Raw genomic sequence first — 20,957 nt, 5'->3', positions numbered from 1 at the left:
TCTTGATCACTACATAAAATAACAAAACCAAATAAAAAATATGAAACAAAAAAAAAGAAAGAAAAAATTCTCTCTTCACTACAAGCCTATCTCTTTTGCTTTGATTCATTATGATTTAGGTTTGAATAGTTTTTCATCGTGATTGAATAGTATCTACAATATTAATGTTTAGTGATTTTATTTTCTTTAGATATATGTTATGGGGCTTCCCACCTTAGGTCCATGACATCTTAAACTAAGAAGATGATAGTGGGTGGCTTGTCTAGTAGTTGTCCCTTGGCTCTCTCCTATAGGACCATCTTCCCCTTCAAAATAATTTGAGAAACAAAAAGATATATAAGTATTAAATACGAAAGAGATCAGACCTAGAATTTGATATTCTACAAAACCTTTTTTGGTTTATGATTTAGAAAATACATTGCATGGCAATATTAGATTTATTAAAACCATCAATTGAACATTAATATTTCCAACGATACTATTATAAATTTTTATTTATGTCATCATTAACAAGTCATGTTTTTTGACTAATACTTTTACAGTTCCTTCCCCTATGGTTCCTATCATATTAGAATATGTGTTTGGTCCAACAAAGATAAGAAAACATAATGATATTCTTTGATAAGAAGACATAAATTAATTAGAAATGATTGAAACTTCATGAACTTTTTCTTCTAGATTAAAGTTACCTCATCATACGTGTATTTATTAATTATTATAGAGTTGAAATCGGTAAAGAATTACTTGTAATTTATAATAATCTAGGCTAACATAATGTTGCAAGGGACATATAACAGGTATGATAAAATAGATATAATGATATCATAAAGAGGCAAAATCAGATCGATGATAGAGTTGAAATTAGTAAAAAATAAATCTTATGATTTATAATAATTTGGAGTAGCGTGATGTAACCTAAATATAGTAGGTGTGGTAGAATAAATAGCATAAAATGATAAAGAGTCAAAAATAGATTGATTATAGATGGTGGAGAAATAAAACTCCAATTTTAATTAATACCCAAAACTATGTAGTAGGAAATTGTTCCTATTCACATTGGGCTCTTGATGATTGAACTCCTATGCTTCCAATATAAATTTTCCTTGCATACAAATAGTGAGATAACAAGTGAATATTGCAGCTTTAAGAGAACCACCTATATCATCACAGCCTTAATAAACTATGAATATACTATGATTTTACATAGGACTCAACGTTTATTAGTCATCTACTACAATGAAAGTGGCTAGTGGACAAATGTTTCTCTTAAATCATGCCTAGATCTTCCAATAAGGGTGTCATCAGTTTATGTAGAAGTTGATAAACAATCGCCATAGTTGATTTTTTGTTTCCCTAAATTTTGCTTGCATAAAGACAGAGTTTGAGAGAACTCTCTTAGCACTGGTCTCTAGTATCACCTTAGAGATGAAATTTGAAATATGTGTAATTTCAATTGTTGTGAGAGATCATAGTCATTGGTAATTTCAATTGTTGTGAGAGATCATAGTCATTGGTTGCAAAGCTAAATGTTTAAATATTAATTCCAGATCGTAAGTCCTTACGAGGAATGATACAATTGCAAGGAATTCTTTCCTCTTATGATTATTCTTAGGAACAAGATGAAGTATACCCTGACATATCATGAAGTCATAACCATTGAAATGCAGAGCCTTATGTCTATTGATATAAAAGTAAGGACAGAAAAATGTTATCCTATAGGGTTTATGGATGTCTTGTCGATTGCAAAAAAAAATGAAAATTTTAGGCTTCTTTATGATACAAAGGGTCATTTCCGCTTGCATTCAATCAAATATGAAGAAGCACAGTATAAACTTTGCAATATTAATTCTCTACAATCTGTAGATAAGGGTATTCCTTACCTCAACACTTATGATGGACACACAATTAGGTACCCAGATCCATTGGTCAAGGCCAATTATATAATCAAGATTGACCTAGAGACAGATAAGATCAAGGAGTTCATCAAATTTGATGTTGGTAATGTTGTAATGGTTACCGGAGGCCGTAATAGAGCTTGCGTTAGAATCGTTAAGCATACAAAAAAGCAATTATTCACATGAATATTCATAGAGTAGAACTAAAAACATGGTGAATATTAATTCTAGATTAGAAGTCCTTATGAAGAATGTTATGCATAAGACCTAGATCACTATAGCGAAGTGAAGGCGAGATCTATAGTTACAAAACTACGACACTCAAGACAGTAGTAGTTTCATTTGTTCATTTATGTTATTACCACTAACACTCACCTTCCTCTATATATATATATATATATATATATATATATATATATATATATATATATTCTTGGTCGGGCGCCCATATCCAATCGCGCTCACAAGCAAGTCATTATAGGTGTAATAGGTAGGTCCAAGCAGTGTAAGTGAATTTATTGGTAAGAATGGACCAATGGATGAGAGCAAAGATAGTCCCTCAGTGGTCATGTAGAAATCATGACTGAGTGAGGCATATAAATAGGATGCCTTCTTCTTGTGGTTCTTCTTAGGAATGGGTTGAAGTATGCCCTCACGTATCGTGAAGTCGTAGCCATTGTAATGTAGAGACTTATTTATGTTGATATAAAAGTGAGGATAGACAACTGTTATCCTATAGGGTTTATGGATGTTCTGTGAATTGCAAATACAAATGAAATTTTTAGGCTTATATATGATACAAAGGGTCTTTTCCACTTACATTCATTAAAATATGAAGAAGCAAAGTATAAACTTTGCAAGGTTCGTTCTGCACAATTTGAAGATAAGGGTATTCCTTGTCTCAGCAGTTATGATGGACACATAATTACGTACTCGGATCCATTTTCGCTCACAAGCAAGTCGTTATAGATATGATAGGTAGGTCCAAGCAGAGTAGGCCAGTTTGTTGGCAAGGATGGACTGATGAGTGAGAGCAAAGAAATACCCACAGCGGGCATGTAGAAATGATGATCAAGCGAGACATATAAATAGGATTCCTTCCTCTTGTGGTTAGTCTTAGGAACAGGATGAAGTATGCCCTCACATACTGTGAATTCATAGCCATTGTAATGCAAAGAATTATTTCTATTGATATAAATGTGAGAATAGAACAATATTATCATGTAGGGTTTATGGATGTCCTTTCAATTACAGAAACAAATGAAAATTTTAGGCTTCTTTATTATAAAAAGGGTCTCTTGGTCGTAGAAGTCTCCCATAACTCTTATAGACAGATGACAAGATCTGAAGGGGATTGCAACTGATACTAAATTACAAAGAGTAGCATAATACTTGAGGCCAAATAACTCTGAGATGACAGCATACATTACAGGCCATTGAGATCCCAAACACAGTCCAATTATAATGGATGCTACGTACAGTGAACCCGGAAGAGCGAAGGCTATGAAAATATAAGCAATGCAAGAAATAAACATAGAAATGGTAAACATCAGGGGCCTGGGAAATCTATATTTCTGAAGGAGGATTTCTGATAAAAAGCCAGCAACAACACGACCTAGAAAATTCCATATGCTAATAAGAGCAATAAAGGTGCTTATATTCGTGTCGTTATATCCAAGAGCTTTCCCAATCTGTCCCATATTATCAATCATGGTTAAACTTGATCCAAGTGCACAAGTACATGCTAAAAACAAAATCATAGATAACTAATCTTTATTTTGGATGAGAGAGAGATAGAATTCCTCTGGCATAGACCAGCTACACAACCTCTTTTTGTGGCTAACAATCTTGCAAAAACAAAACACAAAATCAAAATAAATATTGACAGAAAAAATCAACAGAAACTAAGAAAACCAAAATATGACTCATGCTATACCTTCAAAAATTCCTCCAACGCAACAACTACCAAAACAACCGCAAACGACTTAAAAGGATTCACAATAACTACCAAAAAAACTACCAAATTTTTTGAAAATGACTCACAATTGACATATATACATATATATATATATATATATACATATATATATATATATATATATATATATATATATATATATATATATATATATACAAATTTTTAGCCAAACAACTTGTTCAGCCGAAAAATCTAATCACCGTATTTTTCCACCACTTGCTGAAAATCAGTTGCACGACTGTCATTAGTTTAAACAACCAATGTTTCGGCCGAAAAATAAATTTAGTTGTTCATTTGAAAAAAACAAGTTCGATTGAACAATATTAAATAGTTCAGTCAAAAAAATAATTAGTTCAGCCAAAAAAGTACAATTATGAATTTTTCACGAGAAATTCTCGCAAAAGTGTAACCCAACTTCACATTTTCAACCTTAAATCCTACTTCCTTACTGGCACAACAATGGTATATTTTATTTTCCTATTCTTTTGTGCTTTTACTGTTATAGACTGGAGTCATTGACCTCTTTCTATTTAATTGTTTAACCTATCCTTCTTTATCAGATCATTCTAAGATATACATATACGGCTCTAGAATTGATCTCTTGTATTCCCAACTCTTGCAGGAATGGTTAGCATCTCTACTCATAACAGGTAACTATTACCATCCTTTTAAATGTGTAAATGTCTTTAGATTCTAAAAGGTTTTATGACACTCTAATGGTGTCTTTTGTTACCCTATGACAGATAAGACCCATTTCTCTCTTTCTCAAGTTTCCCCATAAAGAGTTTGGAGTATGGATTCTTCTTCCTCAACCCTGATGACCATTTTTATGTCATAGGTCAGTGTTTGTTACATTTTCCTTGGTTTCGTGTCATTAGAGTTGCAGTCGATCATGGAAACTTTGTATTGTTCTCGAGTAGGGTTTGATTTTGAGGTTTATCGCATTATGGTGTGACACTTTTTATTCAGACCCTAGCCCATCCTTCATTTTACTTATGTGAACTGACATGTATATTTATTTATGAAACACTTGAATTGAGTCTTGAAGTCTTTCACTAGAACCCTCAAAACTTTACTTTCTTTCTACTTTGAATATTTCCAATGTAAGATGTATTCTAGAAATTCATTGGCTAATGGCATTGATAATATGGTTATGTTAATCTTATCGCATCTTTTATTGAACCTTCATTCCTTCATTATTTATGCTTCGTATTAAGTCTTTAGAATTTCAGTATAGTTCTTGGTTCCTATGGTGGAAACAACACTTGAAAATTTTTGTGACTGAAATCTGATATGTATTTTGGTTTCCTTGGGCAATTATTGGTCTCCCTAAAATCATTGCACCCACCCTAGAATATATTTGTCATGGGATTAAGGTATTTGACGTTCTTGTGTAATACATACATACATATCTATCTATCTATATATATATATATATATATATATATATATGTGTGTGTGTGTGTGTGTGTGTGTGTGTGTGTGTGTGTGTGTGTGTGTGTGTCCGTGTGTGTGTGTGTGTGTGCATTTGGATTTTATTTATGCTTGCAATCCTAAACTGTAGATTTATAATCTTCTCATGGCGTAGAGACGATATGTCCTTTGCACCTTTGTAGCCTCCAATTGGCATGGATTTTAGGTATCGAATTGGGACAACATACTCCGTTTACTCTATTATTATTGTGCGAAATTTTGTTACTAGGAGTCTTTTGCTTTTTTCTTTATATAAACTTTATCGGCGAATTTGTTTTAATAAATATCGCATGTTAGAGGTTTTTGGTTAAGTTGTTCATTTTACATAGAAATAATGGTTGTCCTCTTAATTGAAATTGAAGATAAAGACTTTGCGATAACAACTCATCTTATTCTTTCTAGAAAGTAGTTTAGTTTGAAAATGTATGATATATTGTGTTGTGATTCTTCCCTTTCCATTTTGTTGTTAATTCAAAATTCACATAAGAAGAGGTATTTATATCAGTTAATTTCTCTTTAACTACATAAGAAGTGCAATAGCCGGTTTACAATCTTGAGGGTGTGCTAGTATATGGTCTTTCCCTTTGTTTGTTTTTTATGTTCCATGTTTCTACAATAATCCATAACTTTGTACATTGTTATTATGATTATTTGTTTTTCCTAGACATGAATAGTAGGTGTTGATTGCTAACTTCTAGACCCTAGAAACTTGGCCAATGATATATGCTTGGTTTTTTCTTGGGTGCTCTCACACTAAATAAAATACTACATTCATGCTTCTTTATTCTCTACTAAAATTTAATTTACAAGGACGAGACTCCATAAAAATAAATTATCTGATGCATATATTTGACCCAGTCCTTGTAGTTGTAACAAGAACTTAATAATTGTATTTCAATGTTGTGGTATTTGTTTATTTTTCATAGTTGTTACACACTTTACTATGTTCTAATCTCCCACCTAATGGAAATTCTATTATATAAGCCTAAGCGGCTTATTTGAAACTTTAACATAGCTCGAGATTTTGTTTTTGAAAACTTTGTTAAATCCCTCCTCAGTTAGACCAAGCTTGGTTAGTCTAACAAGGTTCTATTCCCTTAACTCCTTATACTGACCTACTGGTTATCCACTTACTCTCTCTACTACCTTTCGTGTCATAGAAATTGTGTAGTAAAATTTATAAAGTAGTTAGTGGAACATAAAAATAAATACGAATTCAATTAAATTTTCTCTACACTTTCATCCTATGAAAACACCTAATTTTGGTGTCTCTGATCTTCTTTCAACGTTTGAACCTTTCAGTAGTATATATATATATATATATATTCACTCATAACCAAATAATAATATAGACTTCATGTATCTTTCCTTGTAAGTATGCACCGTCATAGTCATATAATACCATAACATGTAGACATGAACCTTAAGCAAGTAAATCACAATAAACATACAGTCTCCAAGTAGAAATATACATCACTCAAAAAAAAGTACACAAGGCATACTCATATATCGCTTGCATGTATATTTTCTAACTCTATAGGTTCACAGACTTGTGCTTAATAAAATTTCCTATATAAACAAGTAATCGACCGAGATATTCATAATTTAAATGTACACGAGTTTTCTAATCGTACCAACGGATATAACTACACTCGGAAAGAACAAATTATCCTCACATTCATGAAATGAATCCACGAGTTCCCCCTAGGTTGAGATGTGCTTGCCAATGGAATAAACAACCTCTTTGATTCTTAGGTAATGTATTTTATACATCTCCTTACCTAACAAATTTTAGTGGTGTCCTACTTTTTGGGTTTTCCAACCCACTTTCCTAGGCTTTATTTCTACTTTTTTTCCCAAAAATGTGCTTTTAATTTTTCTTTAAAGCCCACCTTTCTCTCTTGCATCACTTTATTCTACCCATACTTAGTATCTTTATCCAACTAAGTTATTTAATAGATCTTTCTCTCCCATGATATTAAATCTTCTTCGTTTCCTGCTAAGGATTTTAAGGAGCTGTTTATGGGAATATTTATCTGAATCTCATCCTCCAATAATGGTTTTCAATCTTGGCAAGAATCTCTTAACTGTAGTGTTTATTTACCAAGTAATTTCCAACCCTTTTATTTATTAATAAAAAAGAATTAATTACATCACCATAACTCTATTGTTCACATCCATTCCAAATCTAACATGGCTTTCTAGCCATGAAATTTAAAAATAGTCCAGGTATAAAGATAGTAGCCATTAACATAAAGAACGGAGGGGTATTACATATTCCCCCCCCCCCCCTTTTTATTCAACATTGTCCTCAGTGTTCATTTTCCAATTGCTTCCCTGCTAGAATAGTGCTAGAAAGGTCTCCCTCATTTTATTCTTTATCTCCCAGGTAGCCTCTTCAGGTGTAAAGTGCTTCTATTGCACTTTAACCTGAGCGACAACTTGATTTCAGAGAAAGATCTCTCTCTAATCTAATATGTGAAGTGGCTCTTCTAGGAAGTCTCCTTCTGGTTCCACATGTATCAAATTCTAATCAATTATGTGATAATTATCATGGACATATTTTTTTAACAAAGATACATGAAAAACATTGTGTACTTTTATATGGTTGGGAAATGCTAGCTGATATGCTACTGGCCCAACTCTGTCCAAAATTTCAAAAGGTCCACAAAATTGTGGTACCAATTTGGTACAGGTCCTTGTCCTTAAGGTTATTTTCCTTGGTTTAACTCTTAAATATATGTGATCTCCAATATTAAATTCCTTGTGAGTTCGCTTTTTATCAACATAACTTTTATTTCTATCTTTTACAGTTTTTATGTTCTATATAATTTTTTGCGCCACCTATTCAATCTCTTCTAATGCATCTAGTCCCAGTATTAGCCTGTCTTCTAGCTAAATCCAACTAATAGGTGTGTGGAATTTTCTGCCATACAGGGCTTCGAAGGGATTCATTTTTATTGAATATTGATAATTTTTGTTGCAAGAAAATATTGTTAAATGTAGAAAATATTCCAATTTAGTAGATTTGTTCATGACATACACTCTTAGCATGTCCAATAAAATATGATTTGTTCTCTCTATTTTCCCATCATTTTGGGGATGATAGCAATTCTAAAAATTTAGTTGTGTTATGATGCCCCTAAACAAATCCTTCCAAAATTTGAAAGTGAATTTAGCATCCCTGTCAAACAATACCATTTTTTGTATTCCATGTAGTCAAAAAATATCCTTCATAAACATGTTTGCAATCTGAGTTGTTCCATAGGTAGAATGTACAAGTATAAAGTGTAATGTCTTGCTTAGTGTGTCTACTATTACCATAATGGAGTCATGTTGTCGTCTTATTTTTGGTAATCCTATAATAAAGTCTAGTGAAATCACTTCCAATTTCCATTTAGGAATGGGTAGTGGGTTTAATAGTCATGTTGGGTGTTGGTGTTCTACCTTCACCTACTGACATTCTAAGAATTTAGACAAGTATTCTGCAACTTCCTTTTTCATGCCCGACCAGTAGAACTCCTTCCTTAGTACAATTATCATATTTTGATATCCTGGGTGTCCAGCATATGGTTTCTTATGATGTTCATCTAATATTATCTATTTTAGAACACTTACATTTGGAACATACAATCTATTTATGTAGGTTAGCAACTTTTCTGAATTTTCAACATAACCTAGAATTGCTGTTTGCTGCAATTTCTGTTGAATTTCTAGATAGTTATGATCTTTTCATATTGAATTTCTGATTTGTTCTATAAAATATTCATTGACACTACTAACATATATTTCCATTAGGGCATGTGCATGTCTACTCAAATCATATGCTATTATATTTTCTTTTCCTTTAATATTTTTGATATAAAATTCAAATTCATTAGGAAAGGCCATCCACCTAGCTTGTCTAGCATTAAGATCTAGTAAGCTAAGAAAATATTTCAGGCTAACATGATATGTTACCAAGGTGAATTTTTTTCCCAACAGGTAGTGCCTCCACATATTTAAGGCATGTATTACAACAACCAATTCTAAATCATATACTACATAGTTCTTTTCATGTGATTTTAGTTTCCTAGACTCATAGGCCATTACTAAATTTTCTTGCCTCAAGACTCCTCCTAAACCTTCCAAACAAGCATATGTACATACCACAAATTCCTTTTCAAGATCTGCAATCTTCAAAATACGAGCCACTATAAGAAAAAAATTTAGTTCATCAAAACTTTCTTAGCACTTAGTTGTCCACTCAAACCTTGTTATTTTATTTTGTAAGGATGTGATAGGGTAGGCTAGTTTAGAGAAACCTTCTATGAATATTTGGTAATACCCTATAATTCCCATAAAGGATCAGATAGTTGACACATCCTTAGGTGTGGGCAACTCAAAATAGCCCTGAACTTCCTAGGATCAATAGATAGTCCCTCTTCTGAAATAACATGACACAAATATTTTACTTTTTCATTGTAAAACTCACATTTACTAAAGTTATCATATAATGATGTTCTCTTAAAGTTTACAGCACCAAGTTTAGATGTTCCTTGTGTTCTTCTTCATTCCTGGAATACATCAAGATTTCATCTATAAATACCAACACGAATTGATCAAGGTACTTATTAAGTACATTGTTCATTAAGCACATAAATGTTGTTGGTGCATTTGTAATGCCAAATGATAACACTACAAATTCATAGTCACCATATCGAGTTCGAAAAGTTGTCTTATTAATTTCCTCATCCTTTATTCTCAGTTTGTGATACCTGATTCTCAAATCAATCTTTGAGAATATGGTTTCCTCCCTTACCTGATCAAACAGATCATCAATACAGGGCAACAAATATTTTTTTTTTAATTGTTAATTTGTTTAGTTGTCGGTAATCAATGCACGTTTTGAATGTACCATCATTCTTCTTCAAAAATAGCACATTAGCCCTCCATGGGGAGACACTGGCTCTAATGTAGCCTTTATCGAGTACTTCTTGTAACTACATCCTTAATTCCATTAATTTTGGAATACTCATTTGAGAAGGCGCTCTAGGTTCTGGGATTGCACCCAATACTAGATCAAAGGAGAAATCTATGTCTCTATGGGAATGTAAACCTAGAATATATTTGAGAAAAACATCCTGAAATTCCCTAATGATGGGTAGGCCATCTATTTTTTGTTTTTTTGTTTGTTGTTAATTTTCTTCAACATACACTGCGAATAACTCACACCCTTCCCTGACACTATTTTTCAATTGTAAGGTTGAGATTTGTATAACTGAGATTAGTTTTGGTATGTATTTTATTAGCTGAGTTTGTCCCTCTTGACCTGTACTTACTATTTTCTCTAAACATTTTATCACATCTCCATGTCTTTCCAACCAACATGTGCCTATTAGCACGTCATAGGACCCTAAGGGGACTATATTCAAGTTTTCTTTCATGGAACAACCATTTAAATCAATGGAACATTATTTGACTTGGCTAGTTACCATCCTCTTCGTGTCTGTTGATAACTGTACCAACCATGTAGTCTTAAATTTTTCAATTTTTAATTTACATTTTTCCACAATCTGAGGACTAATGTAACTTAAACTAGCCCTTGGATCAATTAAGATAGAAACAGGTTGGTTTAAAATGGTACCTTCAATCTCGATCATAGTGGATTTGTGCTCCACTTGCCTATCCTCCATAACTACACTTATTCTTGGGATGTTTCTCGCAATATCATTCACAATTGTTTCCTTGTGGATAACTTGAATGTTTTGAATACATCTAAGGTTATGCAGGAAATCCCTCAACAAATGGGGTTCCCCGCACCCCCAACACTTCAACGGTTCTCTCTCTTTGACCCCACTTGTCTTTTTATTGTTCAAATCCATGGGCTTGGACCTAGTTTGAGATTGTGTTGGCTGGGTTGAATTCCCTTTGTTGAATTTATTCCTCTAGTGGCCCCTTCCAAATTTTGAGATAAGCAGGTTTATGTCTTTTTGTCACCATTGAAAATTTGTTTATGTCCTTACTTTGCCAAGGTTTTGAGCCTTCTCCCCTGTTATTGAATTGATGATAACACAATCTTTATTTTCTTATCACTTCATCCATGGTTTTAGGATTGTCAAACTCAATCCTTTCCTTGTATGGGAATGTTAGGCAATTTCAAAATATTTTCATATTGCCTTTTGCTTCTCTAATATAAGGGACATACCGCAGCAAATTTGTAAACTTAGTCACAAACTCGTCCATATTGAACTATCCCAGTCTTAACTCATGGAACTCTTTTTCTCGATCATCATAATATTTTTCATTCAGGTATCTGGACTTAAACTATTGTTGGAAATCCTCCCAGGAAACTGTCTTTTCCTCCAATGTATGCACAATTTTGACTTCTTCCCACCAGAGTGAAACCTTACCTTGTAACTGATAAATGGTCAATATTGCCTTCAAATTACTCTCATACTCATAAAATTGGAAATACTTTGTCATGTTGAGGAGCCAAGCTTTTGCATCCTCCTTCTTTTCTCCATCAAAGTTAGGGGGATTTATTTTTTTGAACTCTCCTTGCAGCTCCACTTTCTTCTTCATTTTCTATATTTTTGGATAAGTTTTGTCTGAATCATCTCCACTTCTAGACTTTTTTGACTTTGTCTCAACATTTTTCCTTTTTAGTGCTTTTGTTTCTATTTTTCTATGACTAGATTTTTCAGTTAAATCCCTTATCATCCTTTCCTACTCTTCACTAGCCTTTAGTAGGTGTTCATTTTTGTTTCTGAGGTGAGACAACTCATTGTTGTAAACCTCTAATAATATCCATGAACTGAGTTTTTGGTGGGTTATTTCCTCCCCCCAACTCTAAATATATTTCCTCTCCTCTTGTTGTAGGTGGAGTAGGATCTATTATGTGTTGTAACCTGTTTCACTTGAGTACCTTATGGTAAACACAAACTAGTATTAGCACCTTATCAAAACAAATTCTTAATTCTACACATAACTATATTTTAGTGTGGTGGTTCCCTTCAAGCCCAATTTTGAAACTGGTGCTTTGATACCATTTGTCACAAACACATCCTTGGGACAATTTTTTTTTTTCCTTTTCAACATATAATTGTCTATTCTCTTACTTCTACACTCATATATTAGGCTATCATTTTCCTTTTATTTATTTTTTTCATTCTTTGGTAAGGTAAGGATGTACCCCCTTCATTTATCTATGGGTTCACCCCCTATTTTCCACCCTTCCCATTCCACATGATGACATATGTGTGTGTGTGTGTGTGTGTGTGTTGAGTTAATTCATTTTCATGGTTCGTACACATAATTTCACACTAACCATTTAATGTGTTGTTATATTATAGACTAGTTACCCTATGGTTTAAATGCTAATGTGGCTAGGATACTCATGTGCATTGCTATTTTTGGTTGATAAGTAATTAGCTCTAGTTGGGTTATACATATTCATGGATTACCTAACTGAATTTCCAGTGAACATCATGTCAAAAATTCAATGAACCTTTGGTCGAGGAGTTATGAAAAGATATGTCGTGAATGAGCAGAGGCCACATGCCCCAAGTCCACATGAATACCAAATGTTTGCCATGTGCCTATCCATGTGGATGGTGTAGATTTGGCCCATATGATCTGAGAGGGAAGAATGATTTCTTCTTCAAACCCTGACCTTTGATCTATAGTTAGCACACATTCACTTTTGTAGCCTTATTTTATGGAATGGTGCCTCACACTCTAAGCACCACTTTGAGGATGGTAGGGAGACCTAGAACCTAAAGCATTTTTCCAGATCTTGGTGGTGTGGAAATCATCCTTTATCTGGATTCTTGATAGCAATGCAGAAACCATGGTAAGCAAGGGGATAATTTTGGTTATGCATTTTCTGAATGGTTTGTGTGTTTCTTGGTATTTGGCTTGTTAAGACTAATCTATGTTCTTATGAATGTCCTAGGCATAAATTTTCAATTGGATGTATGGAACCATGGCCTCATGGGTTTGTTTCACGGCGAAACCCTTCTAAGTAAGTGTTGACTATTTTTTTTTCCTTTAGTTACTCGTATTGATTTTAATTACTATGAATTTCTCATAGAGTTTCCCTTCGCCTTTGCACCCATTTTTTCAGGTTTCTTCTTAGAACACGAGTTGTTGATTAGAGGGTTTCCTCCTTCCCTACTGACGCAACAATGGTATATTTTGTTTTCCTATTATTTTGTGCTTTTACTTTTCTATACTGGCATCATTGACCTCTATCTATATAATTATTTAGCATGTCCTTATTTTATCAAATCATTTTGAAATATACATAGACAACTCTAGAACTGATCCCTTGTATTCCCAACTCTTGCAGGAAATGGTTATTATCTCTACTCATAATAGGTAACCATCATCATCTTGATAAATGTGTAAATGTCCTTAGATTTTGAAACGTTTTACAACACTAATTGTTTTTTTGGTTACCTTGTGATAGGTAAGACCCCTTCCTCTCTTGCTTGAGTTTCCCCGTAAAGATTTTGGAGTAGGAATTCTTCTTCCTCAATGTTGATGACCACTGTTACGTCATAGGTTGGTGGTCGTCACATTTCCCTTGGTTTTTGTCATGAGAGTTGCAATCGGTCATGTTGACTCTATAATGTTCTCAAGTAGGGTTAGATTTCAAGGCTTATCGCACTATGGTGTGACCCTTTTTATTCATCCCTTGGCATGTCCTTAATTTTACATATGTGAACTGACATGTCTATTTATTGATGAAACACTTGAATTTACTCTTCCAGTCTTTTATTGGAACCCTTAGAACTTTACTTTCTTTATACTTTAAAGATTTCCATTGTAAGATGCATTCTAGAAGTTCAAAGGTTAATACCATCGATAATATGGTTATTCATTCTTAATTTGTTGTTATTGAACCTTGTTCCTTCATTATTTATGCTTAGTATTAAGTATTTAGTCTTTTGGTACAATTCTTGGTTCCTAGGGTGGAAACAACACTTGAAAAATTTTGTGACTGGAATCTAATATGTATTTTGGTTTCCTTGGACGATTATTGGTCTCCGTAAAATCATTTCACCCACCCTAGTGCATATTTGTTATGGAATTGAGGTATATTACCTTCTTGTGTTAGTATGCATATATATCTATATATATCTATATATATATTTGGATTTTATTTTCGCTTGCAATACTAAACTATACATTTATAATTTTCTCATGGTGTAGAGACGATGCATTCTCTGCACCTTTGTATCCTCCGATTGGGGTGGAGTTTGGGCATCACATTGGGACTACATACTCCATTTACTTTGCTATTATTGTGAGAAAGTTTCTTACTGTAATTATTTTGCGTTTTTTTAGATAAAATTTATCAGTGAATTTGTCTTAATAAATAACACATGTTAGAGGTTTTTGGTTAAGCTTATATATGTACATCGAAATAATGGTTGTCCTCTTAATTGAAATTGAAGATAAAAACTACATGAGAACAAATCGTATTATTCTTTCTAGAAAGTAGTTTAGTTTGGAAATGTATGATACATTGTATCGTGACTCTTCCCTTTATTGTTTGTTGTTAATTCGAAATTCGCATAAGAAGAGGTGTTTATATCAATTAATTTCTCTTTAACTACATGAGCAGAGCTATAGCTGGTTTACAACCTTGAGGGTGTGCTAGTATATGGTCTCTCCCCTTTTTTCTTCCTTGTTTCTACAATAATCCATAAATCTATACATTTTTATTATGATCTTTTTTCTTGGATGCGAATATGATTAGGTGATCAAATTTTAGTTAAAAATGAAAGTACACAGAAAGTCTTGAAACTAACATCAATTTGAATCTCTCTTCATTATGAATCCAACGATGTTCATTTCACCTCAATTTGATACTATATGCTCAAGTTATTGTGTTCTTATCGTTTGAACCAACAACTAAAATGAGTAGGGTTGTTGACTGGGCAACTGACTCTACTACTAGACTGCTGACATCATCAAGCCATTGTGAAGGTATGGACCAATGAGGTTTTCCCAAGTGGAAGCCTTGTATTGGTCAAATTTTCACAGTTTGATTGGCTCATGCTTTTTGTCTTGGACCAATTAGGGTGTGCCACATGTCCGAACCATAGGTCACCATGCGCCACCCCATGGTTGGCCAAAATTATCATACGGGTAGGATAGTCTGAACAGGGCTCAAACCCTCAACATCTGGTCCACCAACACAATTCTCTACCGATCCTTCTAAGTCGTGGTTCTTAACACCATACGGGTTCAACACCTTTTAAATTTTAACTTGGCATAATTTTGGAGGAGGGGTCGAGTTGTCAACCCCACCACCCAGACACCACACCACCATACAACCGGGTTAAAGCCCTAGTCATGGCCATATGACACTCCACCAGAATGTGGGCATAGACCATAGGGGAAAAGGAATGGGCGTGAGAGTTTATGAATTAGCCCCAATTTTAGTGGGCATAATGGAACCATCAACAATTGGATAGGTGCTAGCTTAGCGGGGGCAGGTGGTTAGCCTAGCCCCCAGCCTCATGGACTTTAATATGACCATGACCCGACAGTTAAGGGGCCAAGGCTAGCAGGGGTAGGTAGTTAGCCCTGACCCCGAGCTGTTTGGCCCATGTGGCCAAATTTCTGCCTTAAAGGGTTATTGGGAAATTGAAGCATTCAACAAATTTCATCTTCAGCAAGCAAATTTGTCACCTCCACAGTAGAAACAAGGCAGATTTATGGGACAATTAGACTATTGGTCTGATTTGTAGGACAGATAATAACAAAACTAATTTGAGAGCTTGTAGAGCCATATATTTGTGATTTTTTGGCCTTTTGGATCTCAAGAAGAGTTTTGGACATTCTGGATCCAATTGTGACCTCTATTTCTTGATTTGAGCACATTTAAAGGAAGTTTTTTCAGGTTCAAGTCCATGGGTGTATGGATCAATAAGTGTTTTTTATCAGTTCTTGAAGGTGTTTGAGCATGGAGAAGGCCTTGTAGGGGTTTTCTTACTTTCAAAATTTTACTGTAGTGTTTTTTACTTGCAAGGTTCAGCTCATATATACTTTTCTCATAGTATGTCTTGTTGAGTAAGGTTTTCTATTTATCCATCAAAGAGGAATTTAAATGCTCATATGCTCATGTATTTTCATTGTCAGATGGAGTGTAGGGTCTTTGTAGGAGACATCTTGTGTTGTTGATGTTTTCATAAATGACTATAGGTTTTCATGATGTTTATGTGAGAGTTCTTTGTAGGATTATATTTCCTTGAAGGGGAAATAGCCACATGTTTTATCAACAAAATTTTATCTACTCCTTTTCCGTTGAATATATGGAGTGGTATAGCTATGGTTGTAGGCCCAGAGATGCAACCCAGGAGGGGTGAACTCTGTCACCAAATCATTTGTTATACTCTTCATGAATTCTTGTATGAATTATTTGATGTTGTGTTGCTTATGCTTAAGTTTACATGTGAAAACTAACTCATAACTTGAAGAGACCTTTTGGAAAACTTGTCCTGCGTTAAGACCTATTTTTCCTTGCAAAGCGTTGGAGAACGATCCCTGTTTTAGGAAGAGGAAATTTAACACTTGCTCCATTTTCAGATTAATTGGTATCATAGCCTCATTTGACCAAGTTGCAAGAATGGGCAAGAAGATTCTCCAAGAGCTAGAGGAGATGAATTTGTCTCTTTGTGTGGAGAACATTGAGTGGAGAAGAATGCTAGAAATGGTTTAATAGTAGAAGAGGCATATGCGCCTTCAGTTGAAAGCATATCAAAGACACCACAATTAGGTGCTTTTGTAGAATGAAAGTGTAGAGAAGACTGAATTCAATTTGTATTCCTTTTTATGTTACATCAACTACTTTAGAAATGTTATTGCACAATTTCTATGACACGAAATGTAGAAGAGAGGCTAAGTGGATAACCAGTAGGTCAGTATAAGCAGTTAAGGGAATCGACCTAGGTAAGACTAACCAAGCCTGGTCTAACTAAGGAGGGCTTTAATAGAGTTTTTGAAAACAAAATCTTGAGTTGTGGTAGAGTTTCAAAGAGGTAACTCATCCTTATATAATAGACTTTCCATTAATTGGGACATTAGAACATGGTAAAGTGTGTAACCACTATGAAAAATAAACAAATATCACAACACTGAAAGAAATTAACAAGCTCTTGTTACAACTACAAGGACTGGGTCAAATATATGCATCTGATAATTAATTTGTATGGAGTTTGGTCTCTGTAAATTAAATTTTAGTACAGAATAAAGAAGCGCAATTATAGCCTTTTATTTAGTGTGAGAGCACCCAAAAAAAAAAAAAAAAAATCAATCTATATCATGAGGCAAGTTTCTAGGGTCTAAATGTTATCAATCCACACCTATTATTTTGATATGAAAATGGAGGATGAGGTCAATTTCCTCTTCCTAAAAGCATGGATTGTTCTCTGACGCTTTGCAAGGAAAAATGGGTCTTAACAAAAGACATGTTTTTCGAAACGTCTCTTCAAGTTATGAGTTAGTTTTCAGATGTAAACTTAATCATAAGAAATACAACATCAAATCACTCATACAAGAATTCATGAAGAGTAGAACAAAGGATTTGGTGATGGAGTTCACCCCTCCTGGGCTACATCCCTGGGCCTGCCAACATAGCTAGACGCTCCATACATTCAGTCGAAAAGGAGTACATAAAAGTTTGTTGATAAAACATGTGGCTACCTCCCCCCTTCAAGGAAATATTATCCTCCAAAGAACTCTCACATAAGCATCATGACAACCTATAGTCAGTCTCGAAAACATCAACAACACAAGGTGTCTCCTACAAGGACCATGCACACCATCTGAAAATGAGCACACACGAACATATACACACTTCAATTCCACATTGAAGGACAAATAGAAAACTTTCCTCAATAAGAAATAGTGAGAAAAGTATAGATGATTTGAACCTTATAAGTAACAACTGTTGTAGTAAAATTATAAAGGTAATAAAACCCCTACAAGGCCTTCTCCATGCTCAAAAACCTTCAAGAATTTCTCCAAAACACTAATTGATCCATACACCCATGGACTTGAGAATGAAAAACGTTCTTTTAGATGTGCTCAAATCAGAAAATAGAGGTCACCATTAGATCCAGAACATCTAAAACCCCTAGGTAGACTCTTCTTGAGCTCACAAATATATGGCTCTACAAGCTCTCCATGTAGTTTTGTCATTATCCATCCACAAATCAAACTAATAGTCTAACTGTCCTACCAATCTTCCCTGCTTTCCATTGCAGAGGCGAAAAATTCGCCTGCTGAATGTTCAATTTTTTGGATAGTTGAATTTCCCAATAGCTCTTAAAGGAAGAAATTTTGGCCACATGGGCCATGCGACCAAGGGCTGGGGCTAATCGCCCACCCTTGCCAGACTTGGCTCCTTAACTCCCCGGTCGTGGTCATGTTAAAGCCCATGAGGTTGGGCCGAGCTAGAACCTATCCATCCACTAATGGTTCCACAGTGCCCAAAATGCGGGGGCTAATTCCTTAACTCTCGTGGTCGTTCCTTTGCACCTACAGTCTATGCTCATGGTCTGGTGGAGTGCCATATTGCCACGGATAGGGCTCTAACCCAACCCTTCTCTCGTCAGTTCCAAAATTCCTCTGCTTAGTCCTTTGTAATGATTTGTGACCATGGGATGGGCTAATATCCCAAGCTCCTCTCCTTTTGCACTTGGTTATATGGTGGTGCGGTGACAAGGGGTCGGGGTCAATAGCCTAACCCCTCCTCCGAAATTGTGCCAAGTTAAAATTTAAAAGGCATTGAAGCCCTATGGTGTTAAGAATCACGACTTAGACAAAAAAATAGCTATGTTAGTGGACCATAGGTCAGGGGTTCAGGTCCTTCCCAGGCTATTTGACCCCTACCATAATTTTGGCCAACTGTGGGGTGCCACATGGTGGCCTCTTGTTGGCCCACATGGAACACCCTAATTGGTCCACCACAAAAATCATGAACCAATCAAACTATGAAAATTCAACCAATATGAGACTACCACTTGGAAGAACCTCATGGTTCCATACCTACACAATGGCATGATAATGTCAGCAATACGGTAGCCGAGTCAGAAGCCCATTCAACAACACTGTTCATTTTTTAGATGTTGGGCCAAATGATCATAACACAATAACTTGAGCATATGGTGTTAGATTGAGGTAAAATGAACGTCATTGGATTCATAACAACAAGAACTTTGACTTGACACCAGTTTCAAGACTTTTTGGGTACTTTCATTTTTGAGCCTAAATTTGATCACCTTATCACACGTCCCCACTATAAACTTTTGGAATCCAAAAGTTTACCTCTCCTGGTAAATAAAATGAGGTTGAAACTCATAATTACCCAAAAATTAAATCCTTATGCTATCTTTTCAATTGGCACCCTTCAAGCTCCAATCAAGGCACTTCACCTATCTTCTTCGTGAATACCTACTATTCTGTTAAGAATCAAGCCAAAAATTCTTATCGTTGATGCAGGGACAAAAACATTGATGAGTGGAATCTAAACATTCTCTTTAATCTCACCTTTGTATGACTAAAAAAAAAAATCATCTTGAAGTTCAATTGTTGAAGACAAACTTGACTCCATCTTGGAAATCAGAAGCAATATAAACTTTCTTTACCATCCTCAAACTGAGCTTGTACATAAAAGTACACTACTGCAAAAATTCAATGACATAATTGGCTTTGCCTATAAAAACATAGTCATATTGTACAATATTAAATAAATATTCTATTGACAACAAGTTCTATCTTGAATACTTGCATCAGTGACTACATGACAAACTTGTAGATAAACTTGGATGATAATTTGTACATTCCAAAAGTCCTTACACATATGGACTTATAAACAAGCCAATAACATAACGTCAATGAAACATACTTGTTGCACATAGTGACTATTATTGTTCACTTTACAAAAGTACCCAAATAGGTAAACAAAAACAAGTAATTACAAATTTACAAAGCAACTTTACAAATAGTCTACCTAATATCTGTCTCTCCCAGGCTTATGGGTTCTCTTTTTAGATCAAATTTTCCTTGAAGGTTTCTTTAATATTTTTGTCAGTCAACGCTGCCACCTCTTGCTTCCCTTGCATTAGGTTGCACAATCTATTTTCCCTTCTTGGAACAAAGCTCTAGATGTAATTGCCAACATTGTTCATTTCCATGCCCATGCATCTTGTAATGAGTACAAAATAAATTTCTCTTTCTTGCCAACAAGGAAGTCCTCTCATGCAAAGGAGATTCATCATGCTTGATGTCTAGAATATGATGCATCATTTTAACCATTACCATGCGTTTCTCGTAGACAACTAAACAATGGTCAAATGCATCATAGAAAGTACAAGGATACATATTCCATAAATAGTCAAAATTACTAGCATATGGAAAAATATTTATGATTGTCCCTTGGACTACATCTTTGACGATGTGGGGTGGATGATGACATGCAAGGTCCCTTGAAGCATTCCTCTCTCTTGAGAGACAAATGAACATTGTCACCACCATCTTGGTGTGGCATATCATTGTTTCTGGGAAAACTAGTATTCCTAAAGAATGCTAGCCCTCTAAGTTTGGCAGCTACC

General features: G+C 34.6%; 1 pseudogene; it reads left to right on the top strand.

Moving 5' to 3' along the window:
* Nucleotides 1–1,425: 1,425 nt before the first annotated feature.
* LOC149259631 (small ribosomal subunit protein eS4x pseudogene) lies at nt 1,426–2,081 on the top strand (annotated as a pseudogene).
* The last annotated feature ends 18,876 nt before the right edge of the window (nt 2,082–20,957 follow it).

Source organism: Pinus tabuliformis, chromosome 6 (assembly GCF_031772625.1).
Source record: "Pinus tabuliformis cultivar Carrire ecotype Pingquan chromosome 6, CPIR1, whole genome shotgun sequence".
Classification (NCBI taxonomy): domain Eukaryota; kingdom Viridiplantae; phylum Streptophyta; class Pinopsida; order Pinales; family Pinaceae; genus Pinus; species Pinus tabuliformis.
Note: the sequence above shows the minus strand (reverse complement) of the source record. Positions and strands in the feature narration are given on the sequence as shown.